Source organism: Sus scrofa, chromosome 10 (genome assembly GCF_054392235.1).
Source record: "Sus scrofa isolate SSC_HxYL_T2T_F1_AM1 chromosome 10, Sscrofa_HxYL_maternal_Yorkshire_Landrace_v2.0, whole genome shotgun sequence".
NCBI lineage: Eukaryota > Metazoa > Chordata > Mammalia > Artiodactyla > Suidae > Sus > Sus scrofa.
Window position 1 is genome coordinate 32,156,905 of NC_139392.1, and position 14,789 is coordinate 32,171,693.

Consider the following 14,789-nt stretch of genomic DNA (forward strand, 5'->3'; position numbering starts at 1 on the left):
TTCCTTTCTTTCTTTCTTCCTTCCTTCCTTCCTTCCTTCCTTCCTTCCTTCCTTCTTTCCTTCCTTCCTTCCTTCCTTCCTTCCTTCCTTCCTTCCTTCCTTCCTTCCTTCCTTCTTTCCTTCCTTCCTTCCTTCCTTCCTTTCTTCCTTTCTTCCTTTCTTCCTTTTTTCCCTTTTTAATGGCCACACCTGATGCATATGGAAGTTCCTGGGCCAGTGGTTGAATCTCAGAGCTGCATCTCTATCCTATGCCACAACCACAGCAACACAATCTAAGCCATGTCAGCAAACAATACCAGAGTTTGCAGCAACACTGGTTCCTTAGTCCACTGAGTGAGACTGGAGATCGAACCCAAAACATCACAGAGACAACATCGAGGCCTTAACCCACTGAGCCACAACAGGAACACCCACTTTCTTTTCTTAATTAAAAGACAATTTACACCTCTCTTTTTTAAATAGGTTAAAGCCTGCTTTGATTTTTTAAAATGTGTAAGGTGTAGGTTGATCTGATTATTTTGCTTGTAGAGAGAAATGAGTGGAGGAGGGGCTATCATTATTTAGCATGCAATATACTCTGTGTCCAGAACATACCAGAATCTTTGAAATCATGATTCATTATTCTGCAGAAGTGACCTAGAAGGTGGATATAATTATTTATATGTCTGATGAGACAATTTAGACCCAATGAGATTTACTTTCTCAAAGAGTCTCTATAGAATATTTGTTAATGGCATGGTATTATGATTTTGTTTTTTTGTGTTTCTTACACATAAAGCAACTCAGTGCATGTTTCATTCTGAGATAATATATTCAATAAATATATACTTAATTTAAACAGATGAAAAAGATCATTGATAGCATTCATTGTATCTAAATTTGCGCAAATAACTATTGAATAGGAGGGCATTTGTATGTATCTTTATCTGTTATTAATTGCATTTTGTGAAATGTAACTGATGACACAATGAGGACTTTTTAATTTGGTCAGTGTATGCCATTGAGATGAGCTTCTGCAGAACAGCCCCAGTTTTCTCCTATTTCTTTAGAATTTTGTTTGATTTAGCATTTTCTTTTTATAAGGGCTCTTTTAATTTTTCCAAATAGTGTTTTTGTTTTGTTTTTGTTTTGCTTTTTTAGGTACACACTTGCAGCATATGGAAGTTTCCAGGCTGGGGTGGGGAATCAAATCAGAGCTGTAGGTGCCAGCCACGGCCACAGCAGTGTCAGATCTGAGCCATGTCTGTGACACACACCACAGCTCATGGCAATGCCAGATCCTTAACACACTGAGTGAGGCCAGGGATCAAACCCGCATCCTCATGGATCCTAGACAGTTTCATTATCACTGAGCTATTATGGGGACTCCTCCAAATAGTTTCTTATTTGCTTTTGAAAAAAATTAAATGTTTCCTAAAATAATAAATTCTGAGTAAATATCATTTTAAAAGATACATAATGTTAATCATTTATGTCATTATTTACCAGAAATTAATTTTAATAGCTTGTGATATGATTTCAAGACTATGGTCTATTGGTCTCTATGAAAATAGATGTGTATTGTGATAGGGACAAACACAGCAACGCAATATGGATTCTCAGCATTCATTAGCAATAGAGAGACTGACTATTGACACCAGGAAATCTTTTCATCCTAGGGTTTATCACCCTGGGCACTACAGAAAGCAGGAAGGGGAGAAAACATGTTTTTGTTGGCATTAAATAACTAAGAAGTATTTCCTGGAGACACAGAATCCTGTATTTCAAAGACACTTAGGAAGATTCTGACCTGGGTAGAGCACCTGTAAATACATCCATCAATTCTGCCAGTTCTATGGCAGAAAACATTCCTTTTTAGGTTAAGGGGAAATATACTCCCTGTGATGTCTGGTCATCACTCTGTACAAAGGCTCAACCAGTCCAATTTATCAATAGAGATGATAGAAACTCTTGCTTAAATTGTATCACCACCACTTCCACTTAGCACTCAGTGGACAGAGATGTGAGTGACTTGGAAAAGAGAACAGAGTAGATACCATCTCTGTTCTGAGTCTGATTTGAGTTGATAGTTTGCCAGATACTTACTGGCTCTTCTCATCCAGAATTAGTAAGAAGTAAAGAAGTAAGGTATTTGGTATTAGATACCTGAACACAGAGATTGGCTGAGACTGCTCCTAAGGGGCTTTGTGTGAAGGGTGATAAGGAGTTTTTAAAGTGTCTGAAAGTCCCTGAAGATCTTCACACTGAAACCTCTGCTCATTGCCCCAGTCCCTGAACATGAAAACATGAATTCCTAGCTATAGGTCTGAATTCCCATGGAAAGAAAGAAAAACTGAAGGCTCATTAAAGTTACTTGCTACAATAATTTAAATCCTTGAGTTTCATTCTAGAGTTCAGATATACTTTTTTTAGAATGATTTTTATTTTATCCTTTATAGCTGGTTCATCAATTTTCTAAGACACAACAAGGTGACCCAGTCACACAAACAGGTATACATTCTTTTTTCTCATATTATCATGCTCCATCACAAGTGACCAGACATATTTCCCAGTGCTGTAAAGCCTGATCTCATTGCTTATCCATTCCGAAGGCAATAGTTTGCATCTATTAACCTCAAATTCCCAGTCTCTCCCACATCCTCCCTCTCCCTCTTGGCAACCACAAGTCTGTTCTAAATGTCCATGTTTTTTCTTTTCTGTGGAGTTTCCTTTGTGCCCCATATTATGTTTCAGATATACGTGATATCATATGGGATTTGTTTTTCTATTTGACGTACTTCACTCAGTATTAGTCTCTAGTTCCATCCATGTTGCTGCAAATGGCATTATTTTGTTCTTTTTATGGCTGAGTAGTATTCCATTGTGTATATATACCACATCTTCCTAATACAATCATCTGTGGATGGACGTTTGGGTTGCTTCCATGTCTTGGCTATTGTGAATAGTGCTGCAATGAACATATGGGTGCATGTGACTTTTTCAAGGAAAGTTTTGTCTGGATATATGTCCAAGAGTATGATTGCTGGGTCATATGGTAGTTCTATGTATAGTTTTATAAGGTATCTCTATACTGTTCTCTATAGTGGTTGTACCAGTTTACATTCCCACCAACATTATAGGAGGCTTCCCTTTTCTCCACACCCTCTCCAGCATGTTATTTGTGGACTTATTAATGATGGCCATTCTGACTGGTGTGAGGTATTACCTCATAGTAGTTTTGATTTGCATTTCTATAATAATCAGTGATAATGAGCATTTTTTCACATGCTTGTTGGCCATCGTTGTATCTTCCTTGGAGAAATGGCTATTTAGCCCTTTTGCCCATTTTTCAATTGGGTTGTTGGCTTTTCTGCTGTTGAGTTTTATAAGTTAATTGTATATTTTAGAGATTAAGCCCTTGTCAGTTACAACATTCAAAAAGATATACTCTTGAAGGTTATGTTGTTCCATCTTCTGTAATGTTCATTGTATGTTGTCTTATGTGACCAAAGACACTGCCAGACTCAGCTGACAATACTGTCATTCCCCATTCCCTTATCAACTCTGCCAAATATCAATTTAGCATTCTATAACATAGTAAAGATTTTTTTAAAAAAATATTTAGTTTACCATTTTCATTGTTATTGATGCTTTATTTTACAACTTGATCTCTCATTTGTAGCTTATTACTTATTGAGCAAGAGGTATTTTCTATTTCCCAAGTCTTCAGTATCCTATTTAGTTAACATACATTGATCAACCAGACAAAACTCTAAACACTAAACATTACTGGATCACTAAATTTCACTTTTCAAAGTATTTGTAAGACATTCACACACATAAATAAATTTGCTGAAAAAAATGGCTGACACTGTAGTTCCATCACACAAACAACAGATTTGTCTTAGGGTTCATTATTTTCAAGTATCTCAGTTATATATAAATTAAATATACATACACACACACACACGCACACACATATATATATATATTTTATATATATACACATATAAAATTATCATAGGAGTTCCTGCTGTGACACAGTGGGTTACGAATCCAACTGGAGCAACTCCATTCTCTGCAGAGACTTGGGTTTGATCTCTGGCTAGGTGCAATGGGTTGAAGGATCCAGTGTTGCCACAGCCATGGTGTATGTTGCAATGTCTCAGATTCAATCTCTGCAGGGGCAGACATAAAAAAAATAAATAAATGTAAAAAAATGAAAATTTATCGACACTTTAGATGTAATATCTAATTAATGTATCCAATTGTTAGTTATTTTTTAAGTTTAGGGTACCTATTTTACACCAAGAACTGTGTTATCTGTCAGTTCACATTTATTAATAAAATGGGGAAAACATGTAATAGATTTTTTCCTGCATGGAATTTATATTCTCATGATAGAATCAGACATAAAGAAGGAGACAGTTTAATAAAGTAGGGGTAGTCTTATTCACCATTTATAAGGCAACAAATAGGGTACTGGACAGGAAATGAGGGAAAATTCTATTATGGATAAAGTAATCAGAAGAAGACCTTTGCTAAAAGGTGATATTTAAGCTGAGATTGAAAAGCTAAGAAGTGGCTGCCCCTGGAAGCACTGTTACAGACAAAGAAAGTAAAATTAAGTAAAGTTACCACACTTCAGAGATCAGCATATATATGTAGAAAACTCAAAGAATTTCATGGAAGTTTTTATTACAGTAACTCATTAAAAAGAGTGAGGAGAGTGTGCAGTCCTGTCTTGTATCTGATTTTAATGGGAAAGCTTCCAACCTTACAATGTTGAGTTGAGGTAAGCTGTGGATCTGTCATATATAGCCAAATGATGTTGAACCCTAAGAACATATTAAGAAAACAATTCCAAACCTGAACTCCTACTAAAGAAAGTTTAGTTTTCCCTCCAACCCCATGAAAGAAATCTATTCCATTTACAAAAGCATCAAAATAATAAAATACTTAAGAATAAACTTAACCAGGGGGTTCCCATCATGGTTCGGTGGTTAACGAATCTGACTAGGAATCATGAGGTTGCAGGTTCGATCCCTGGCCCTGCTCAGTGGGTTAAGGATCCAGCGTTGCTGTGAGCTGTGGTATAGGTTGCAGATGTGGCTCAGATTCCAAGTTGCTGTGGCTCTGGCATAGCTACAGTTCCAATTAGACTACTAGCCTGGGAACCTCCATATGCCATGGGAATGGCCCAAGAAATGGCAGAAAGTCAAAAAAAAAAAAGACAAAAAAAAAGAACAAACTTAACCAAGGAAACAAAGTCTTGTATGATGAAAACCACAAAGCATGGCTGAAAGATATTATGGAAGACACACATACATGGAAAACATTCATGAACTGGAATATTTAGTGTTATTGACATGTGAATACTCCCTAAATTGATCGACAGATTCAATGCAATCCCCGCTAAAATCCCCTCAAAATAAATTTTAGGATAGATTTTCCTGTTTCTGAAAAAAATACCTCGAAATTGTTTTTTGCCAAAACAGAAAAATCCATCCTAAAATCTATGTGAAATCTCAGAGGATTCCAAATAGCCAAAACAATCTTGAAAAACACCAAAGTTGTTAAACGTATACTTCCTGATTCCAAAATGTTATGCAGCTATGATATTCAAAACAATGTGGCCTTGGCATATGGAGTGAGTGGTTAAAGAGGATGCAGTAGGAAAACCCTGAGCTCACCTCCTACCCAAGCTACAACTGCTTACATGGAAACCAATCATTGAGAACAATTTGATAATGAGCAGAAAAGATCCCCCACAACTAAAAATATTTTTTAAAAAGTAACCACAACAAGACAGGTAGGAGTGGCAGACACATGGAATGGTCAAATCACATCCTCCAGAATCAGTGACCCACAGATGGGAGAACAACTACAGTTTGTTTAGTTTCTTTCTAAGGTGTCTGGGGCCTGAGCCTCACATTAAGCTCCCCAGTTCCATAATTACTGCACCAGGAAGATAAGCCCCCAAAACATTTACCTTTGAAGGCCTTCATGGTTTACTTTGGGGAGAGCCAGAAGGCTGTGCAAAATAGAGACTCCACTATTAAAGGCACAAACAAAATCACACATGTTCCAAGACCAAAGGCAGAAGCAGTCATTTGAAAATGCCTGGATCAAAATCACTTGTTGACCTTGGAGCATCTTCCTGGAGAGGTAATGAACAGCTGGGGCTCACCTGGGGAGATAGGTGCTGGCAGCATCCATTTTGGGGGGCTTACAAAAAAGGACACTGGTGCTAAGAAGCACCATTTTTGAATCCTTCTGCTAGCTTTTTTTTAAATGATTTAAAAAAATTTTTTTTTCCATTATAGTTGGTTTACAGTGTTCTGTCAATTTCTTTTGTACAGAAAAGTGACCCAGTCATATCATATTTTTTTTCTCACATTATCCTCCCTTGTGTTCCATCACAAGTGACTAGATATAGTTCCCTATGCTAATCACAGGATCTCATTTTTTATTCACTCCAAATACAATAGTTCGCATCTATTAACCCCAGACTCCCAGCCCATCCCAATCCCTCCCCCTCCCCCTTGACAACCACAAGTGGTAGCCCAACCAATGGCCACCAGCCCTGCCCAGCATCCAGTCAGCATCATTCCTAGGAAGCCTCAGGCCAAACAAATACCTGGACTGTGACATAGTCCCAACCACCAGCAAGCCAGCTAATAATGTAGGAACTCTTGAGCCTTTAGATGTCCCTGGAACCAGGCTCCATTCACCAGTGGGCCAGCACCAAACCTAGGATTGGCCCCACTCAGAGGTGTAGGCACTGGCCCCGGGAATAATTGGTCCCTGAACCCATCCTCCTACATGCATGTATCAGCTCCAGGACCCAAGGACCCCAAAAGCAGAGACTCTAGGACATGGCTCCACCCATGTGTGAGGCAACCCTAACCCCAAGACCCATTGAACCACTGCCTCAAACACCAGTAGACACCAGGCATGGGACCATCAAGGCTCTTCAGCCAGCTATGTTAAGATCAAGTCCACTCACTGGTAGGAAGGCACTAGCTTCAGAATGCCTGCGATCTAGCATCATCCATCAATGAGACAACACAAGTTCTGGGACCCCTGGCCCCACAGCCAGAGACCCTAGAACCTGGCTCCACCATCAGTGGGCTAGCACCAGTACCAAGTTCTGGTCTCATCAACTAGTGGGAAAGCACCAGCCTCAGGATGCACTGAGTTAAAGCTTCCTTCCCCCAACAACAGCCACATACCATCATGGCCCTGCTGCCAGTCCTTTCAATCCCACCCACTCACTGGGCCAGCACCACCCTGGCCTGACCCTTCCCACTGGCAGAATGACACCAGCTCCAGTACACACTGCTTTGTGACTAGACTACTTTAAACTTACTTTTTGGTTGTTGTAACTTTGTTTTATTTTGCTTTTTGAGAAAGAAAAGTGAGGACTTATTTAAGTAAGAAAAACACCTCTTAAAGAGAGGTGGGCAGAGAGCTAAGGCACAGTCCTGCATTTCTCTGGAACACCAGTTATGGGGGCACCCAATTGCATAGGCAGAATATTCACTGGGAAGGTGGAGTTTGAAAGTCATATTCCTTAATTTTCAAGAATCATATTCCTTAATTTCATTTCAGCTCCACCTTCCCAAAGGGAGGAGGGATTTTTTTCGCCCTTATTTAAATTTGATCTGAAGTGCCATGGTATCAGTGAAGGATGGGTACTTCTTATCTGCATAGCTAAATTTGTTATAATTTTATTTTAATGAGGGCTTCATGAGTTTAACATAACTGTAAACTTATTTTGATTTTAAACTACTCTATTTAACTTATTTAAATTTAAACTTATTTTATTTTTAATAATTTTGAACCACAAATATGCAAGACTAGGCATAATTCTGAAAAATAATAGTAATGAAGGACTGCCAGTCATATCATGCATCAAAATCTGTTATATATCAAAACAATTATATTATGTATCAACCCACACATGAATAAAGAGATCATTGAAACAAAATAGAGGTCTTAATTGGATCCAGATATATTGGGACTTTAGTATTCAATAGCCAGGGTTTCAAATCAATGGCAAAAAGATGATGATGCAAATTTTTTTGTCTTTTTATCTTTTTAGGACTGCACCTGCAGCATATAGAGGTTCCAAGGCCAAGGGTCTAAGCAGAGGTGTAGCCACTGGCCTATGCCATAGCCACAGCAACTCAGGATCCAAGCTGCATCTGTGACCCACACCACAGCTTAAGGCAATGCTGGATCCTTAACCCACTGAGCAAGAATTTATCAGTATTTATCAGGTACTAGTAGTTGAGAATGTGAACAAAAGCATTCTCACAGACTGTGGGCAGGAGCATAGCTGTACTTACTACAACTTCAAGATGGCACAACTATGAATACCCACAACTTAAATGCATATATTATCTGACAATTGATTCAAATATGTATATCAACTGTTCCATTTCCAGGAACCTATACTTGCACATGAAAATATGTATACTTACTGCGAAATTTTATGTAATTGAAAAAATTAAGGAGCAACATGAAAAGGAATGGTGGATTAATTTTATTGTACATTTATAAGGGAGTATTGTGCAGTATCAGAAAAACTAAGAATTAGACCTACATGGACTGCTATTGAAATATTCTCCAGATATTGCACACACACACACAAAGTAACTTTACATATACAGAATCAAATACATATATTTAAGCAAAATTACATTCACACAGATTATTACATCATAGATCTTAAGAAACAGATTAAGTGACTCCCTCTGGAGAAGAGAATGGAAAATATGCTGAGACAAATAGGAAATTTATTCTATACTTTATCCCATTTTGTATGGCTTTCATCTTTACTATTTATTATTATCTATTACATTTCAATTTTTCTTTAAAAATTAGCATTATATTAAAATTGTGTATATTATGCAACTAAAATTTATAAAGAAGATAGCCTTATATACCATTAAATATTTCATATAGCATAATAAAAAGAATAACTTAACTGGTAAGAATAACAAAAATAATACAGCCTCTGAAAATAAGTAAAATATAAAATGCATAAATTGATTAAAAAAGTGTAACTATATAAATATGTCCTCACAATTTGTTACATCTTATTGATTCTTCGGTATATGCATTACACCATTCTAGATGATGCAGTAAACAAGACATTATAGACCTTACATTGTACAATGGAGAGAAATGGTTATTTACAATACAATTGTAGAACTGTATTCTTTAATTGTACAGTTGCATTATTAATTATAATTATTTGATGGAGAGGAAATCAGAATCAGATCTAAGAAGAATGATGTCCAAAGAATGATGTCAAATGACCTCTTTCATGATGGATTATGCACTTATTTACAATGAGATATATCTCTTCTCCAGAGCTTCCTCATAGCATTTGTCATCTCTGAATTTCTCAGAGTACAGATTAATGGGTTCAGCATGGGGGTTATGACTGTACAAAACACACTTACTGACTTGTCAATTGAGAAGGTCTTATCAGGTCTTCCACACATGAAAACACAGGGAACAAAGAAGCAGACAATCCCATTGATGTGGGAACCACAGGTCTCAAGGGCCTTCTGCCTCCCTTCCGGACTCAGGTTCTGTAGAGAGTGCAACATAACTCCATAGGAGATGAATAAGAGCAGAAACACAAAACTTCAGATCAGTTCTCCACTGGATGCCACTAAGAAGCCAATGATAGAAATGTCAGTGCAAACAAGTTTCAATAAGGGGTACATGTCACACATATAGTGATCAATGACATTGGGGCCACAGAATGGAAGCCCATAAATAGTGCTAAGTTGAATTACTGAGTGCAGAAAACTTCTAACCCAGGACACCACCAGCAGCATGACACACCCATTGCCTCACAATAACCAAATAATGCAAGGGCTTACTGATGGCCACAGAGAAGTTTTAGGCCATCACCAACAGAAGGAAGACCTCTGATCCACCAAAAAACTGTTCAGTAAAGAGCTGCATCATACAGGATTGGAAGGATATGGTATTTTTCCCAAAGAACAAGCATGAAATCAGGTTGGGAGAAACAGATGTGGAATAAATGACATCCATAAATGATAAAGTAGCAAGAAAAAACTGCATCGGTTAGTTCAGGGTCTCACTGTAAGTTACAGTCACTACAATAAGCAGGTTGCCCACCATAGTCAATATATAAAAGAGCAAGGACATCAAAAAAGGACTTTCTGTTCCTTTGAATTCTGTGTGAGGCCCAAGAGGATAAAGTGAGTCACAATGTTCCTTGTTTCCATTTCTTTTGTTCTATCTATTCTGTGTAGGAGCTGATGTCAGATATTAGAAACAGTTTACCTATAAACCAAATGATTTTTTTAAATTGCATGCATTATAAGCTTAAATTCATTTGATCAAAAATGCACCTAGCAAATCTATTTGCATCAAATCTGTCATAGACATTATGATTACCAAGTTGAATATTGTTCTCATTGATAAGATATATAATAAGGAGTCAGCTCATACAGACTAGTTTTATAAGTTTCAGTATAGAATATTCACATGGATATGGGGTCACAGTTCAAGAACATTTAAATCAACTCTAGGATCTGGGACGGCTTCCCAAGGAAAGCAATACTTCAGCTGAGTTTTAAAGAAGTGACAGAACAAGAGTGGATGGAAAGGGCATACCATGAAAAGATGCCCCATGTATAAAGTCACTTAAATTAATTGACATATTTGAAGTGAGAAGAACAAATGGTGAATTGATCTATGTATACAACTACCCAATTGACATCTCCAAAGGGATATCAATTTAATGTTTGTTAAAATAAATTTTTAATTTTCTAAAACAAATGTATTCTTTCCTAGGTGTTCTCCATCTCATTACATGGTAAGGAACAGTTTCATGAAAGAGAAAGTTAATATTGCAAGAATATCTACCAGTTTTATGCAAAACTATATGTCATATACTATGCTCATGCTTAAATGCTATATATATATATATATATATATATATATATATATATATGCAGCTATCTATACATATATATGTGCATCTATATAATACATATACTTATAAAATCACACGATGTATAACATTTAATCTTTAGCAAGTATTACTATCCTCAATTTTTTATGGAAGAAACAGGCTTAGAATACATAATTTTCTCAAAGTCATATTTTTCAGTGAGAGGAATGGAATTATAAACTTACTTCAAAATGTCTATCATTCCAGAAACAGGTTTTCAATTTTTCAATTTTTATAAATCCTAGTTTATAATTTCCTACATTTTGAATTAATTTACACAACAGAAAAGCCTGGCATCCACTATTAACTGTTATAAGTTTATCCTTTTGATTCTTGTTCACAGTTAGCAGGGAGTCCTTTTAACTACCTCATAAGCATCTGGAAGTGTCTTTTCAATCCAGTGGAACCACCAAGGATAAAAAGCTGTATCAGTTCTTAAAGACATACTTGATTTCACATGATTCTGTCTGCCCATTTTCTTCAGAGTCTTCTAAATATTTCAGAAAATCGTTATTACTCACATTGTAGATTTATCTTAAAAGAATTCCACAATGCACACGGGAAAAAAAAATCCACATTAGGGAAATTAATCCAAAGGGCAAAAAATCTTTATCATATAAGAAGCTAACTACCAGATATTTTAAAAGGGAAATTGTAAGCAGCTTTTTTCCTGATCTCTTCAAAAATTTAAAATAAATAAAAAAACTTACCATGAAGTTTTATTGGCCATCTCTTTCTATGTGTTACTAAGGCAGAACCCACCTTACTGAAATATTAAGAAGTCACTCTTGAAAAAACTCACATTTCTGAAGAGGATGAAACCTTCTCTCTGAAGGAGGCAAAGATTCTGGGTCATCTTGTGCCTTCTAACCATATATAGCAACTCATGCACTTGGAGTGTGTCCAAGATTGATTCTTGCATAATTATATTCACTGTGATTTCCATCAACTCTTAAAAGAACATATCTGTGTAAAAAGACTGTTAGATCAGTCACATAATTAGAGTCAGGAAGATGTAATAAAGAGAAAAACAAAGCTTCAGAACCAATGTCAAACTTTTGCCAGTAGAAAATAAAAACCAGCCCTGTCATTTTGTTCCAAAGAAAATGAATTTATCACTTATTTCCTGACCTAGCCATAGGAATATGTCTTTAGTTTTATTTAATATTCATTTTCCCCCATAAGTGAGGGCTTGAGTATGTTAAAATTATATCTCCAATTTAGATGCAATAACAGTATTTGTGCATTTTAAAAATTTTATCGAGGACCTACTTTGTGTCAGGCTTTAAGCTATGAATTGGAGAATAAAGCACTTAGTAAACATAGAAAAAATTAGGATAAAAGTACCTCCTGCATTGAACTTATAATACAGTCAGTCATTTAAAAAGTGAACAATTTAATAAGGTAATTATAATCTGATCATGCAAATAAAACACAGGGTACTGTAAGGAAATAAGAGGGCAAGTCTACTGTGGATAGTAAGTTAGTAAAGAAGAGATCTTTATAAAAGGTAGTATTTTAGCTGAGATCCAAGACATGAAAAGCAGTCACCATATGAAGCACATGGTTTAAGCTCCAACATCGAAAAGAGCCTGGAGAGTTCAAGACACTGGAAGGTCATTGTACCTTAAGGAAAATAGGAAAGGGAGAGAGAGGAACAAACTGAGGTTGAAGAGGTGGGCAAGAATGGAACTCTGCTGAGTAGTACAGATCTTGGTCAGGAGTATGGATTTCACTTAATCTTCCTTTAAGATTAGAGAAAATAAAGCTAGAAAAGCACATTTTTTTTTAGTTATGGAAAGTGTCCATCTACTAAAATACCTCAAAATTAATTTAAAAGTGCTCCTTGAATTTTCTACCAAGTCCTCTGTTACACTCTGCTAAGTGCCGCAAGGTAAAGGACTATTCCATCATTTGTGTTTCTGTATCATCACTAAACATAATTACTACACTGCAGATGTTCCATAAAGATAAATAAATATAATAATAGCTTTTGATGGTATCCATAAATTTCCTCTCTGTAGATTCTTTGTGGTTTCTTATCTGTGTATTTCTTTTTGTCTGAAATTTTCTAGGGATGAACAACTAGTTATTAGATAAAGGAAACTCATTTTTAAGAGATGCTAAGCCCAACTGTAGTAAACATTGAGAGTGAGTGACTACCCCAAAATTTCTTAAATGAAATCTGCACAGACTATTCATTTCCAAAGTGTGAATCCATTTTCCCAAAATAAAAGCCAAAGAACTACCTTTCTCTATATCCCTGAAAATTGGGTGAAGACATGTGATGGTGTCTGACCACCAGAAGCATTTTGCAAGTCTTTGTGTGGATATAGTATTCTTAGTCTAAAGAGTTCTGAGAATCAGAGTGGTTCCGAGGAAAGTGGTGACACCTCTACAGTTTAGCCAGTGGCAGCCCGATCTTAACTCCAACAGGACAGTATCTCCCTGAGCAGCACTCTCCTGATTGAGAGTGTAATACTTAACTGCAGCTCACACTAAAATCTGTGACTCAAGTATTTCCAAATCTTCTTAAAGCCAAGTAATTACATATACTAAATACCTTCTACTAAGCTAAATAGATGTGATTCTGTGCCTTCAGAGGAGAACATTCACATGTACCAAAGAGACCTAAAACTATCCATTTCAATTTATTACCATTAATGGAATGTTATCAATTTCAGATGTATTCCAGTTAAAGAATAACCCCACTAAAAAAACAAAATGGGGGGTTCCCATTGTGGCTCAGCGGTAAGAAATCCAACTAGTATTCATGAGGATGTGGGTTCAATCCCTTGCCTTGCTTAGGAGGTTAAAGATCTAGTGTTGCTGTGAGCTGTGGTGTAGGTCACAGACTCAACTTGAATCTGGCCTGGCTGTGGCTGTGGCATAAGTTGGCAGCTACAGCTCCAATTCAACCCTTAACCTGGGAACTTCCATATGCCATGGGTGTGGCCCTAAAAAGACAAAAAAGAAATGTCCCTCCTTTTTTTCTTACAAAAGAAATTACTCTTAAGAGGGTTAAATAAAGATGATAGTCATTAACTCAATAAATGTTTTTAAAGCATTGATTCTAGGCCAAGCTTTTTTTCTAAGTTCTGGACATGTGACATTGAACAAAGCACACATTCTATTTCTCTTCTGAATAAATAACTTCCTACATTTTGTTTTACATATTCAGCTTGCATGCTAAATTGACTTCACATTCTCAGTAAAATAATGTTTTGACACACACATACTGGTGGTGTCAGGGGAATGAGACCTACACCTGGATCATGTCTGAGTTTTTGGAAGTACAGGGCCAATGTAGAGCAGAGAACAAGAAAGAGGGATTCCAGTAAGGCCAGGGAGAAAGGGAACCATTCCAGCACTAAGAAAGCTCATAAGGCCAATTAGCTTTCAGAGTGTTCTTTCTCTCAGCAAACACAGAGGAATTAGACACAATCTTTTATAAAGCTAAGTATATGTATTAGCTCAACACTTCAGCCAGGCAAGTAATTCTATTACAATTTAAAAAATTCCAATATGTTCATTATAGTTAACATTTATGAGCATTTCATTATCTAAAAGCTTATACAGATTATTTTACTTGATCTTGAAAATTTTTTCCATAATTTCCACTCACTGAAACTTAGTAAAGCTGTGTTTTCCAAAGTTTACATTGTAAGTGGCAAAGCTAAGAGCTGAACTCAAATCATCTTCCTCAAACACTATGCTCTTTACCATTATAGTCCACTAGACCTTATCACCCATTCCTCAAAGATGTACATAAATTATATGGTACATAAAATCTCAATCAACA

At 36.5% G+C, this 14,789-nt stretch overlaps 1 pseudogene; it reads right to left on the reverse strand.

The window, feature by feature from the left end:
• Positions 1-9,332: 9,332 nt before the first annotated feature.
• LOC106509283 (olfactory receptor 4A47-like) lies at positions 9,333-10,256 on the reverse strand (annotated as a pseudogene).
• Between the last annotated feature and the right edge of the window lie 4,533 nt (positions 10,257-14,789).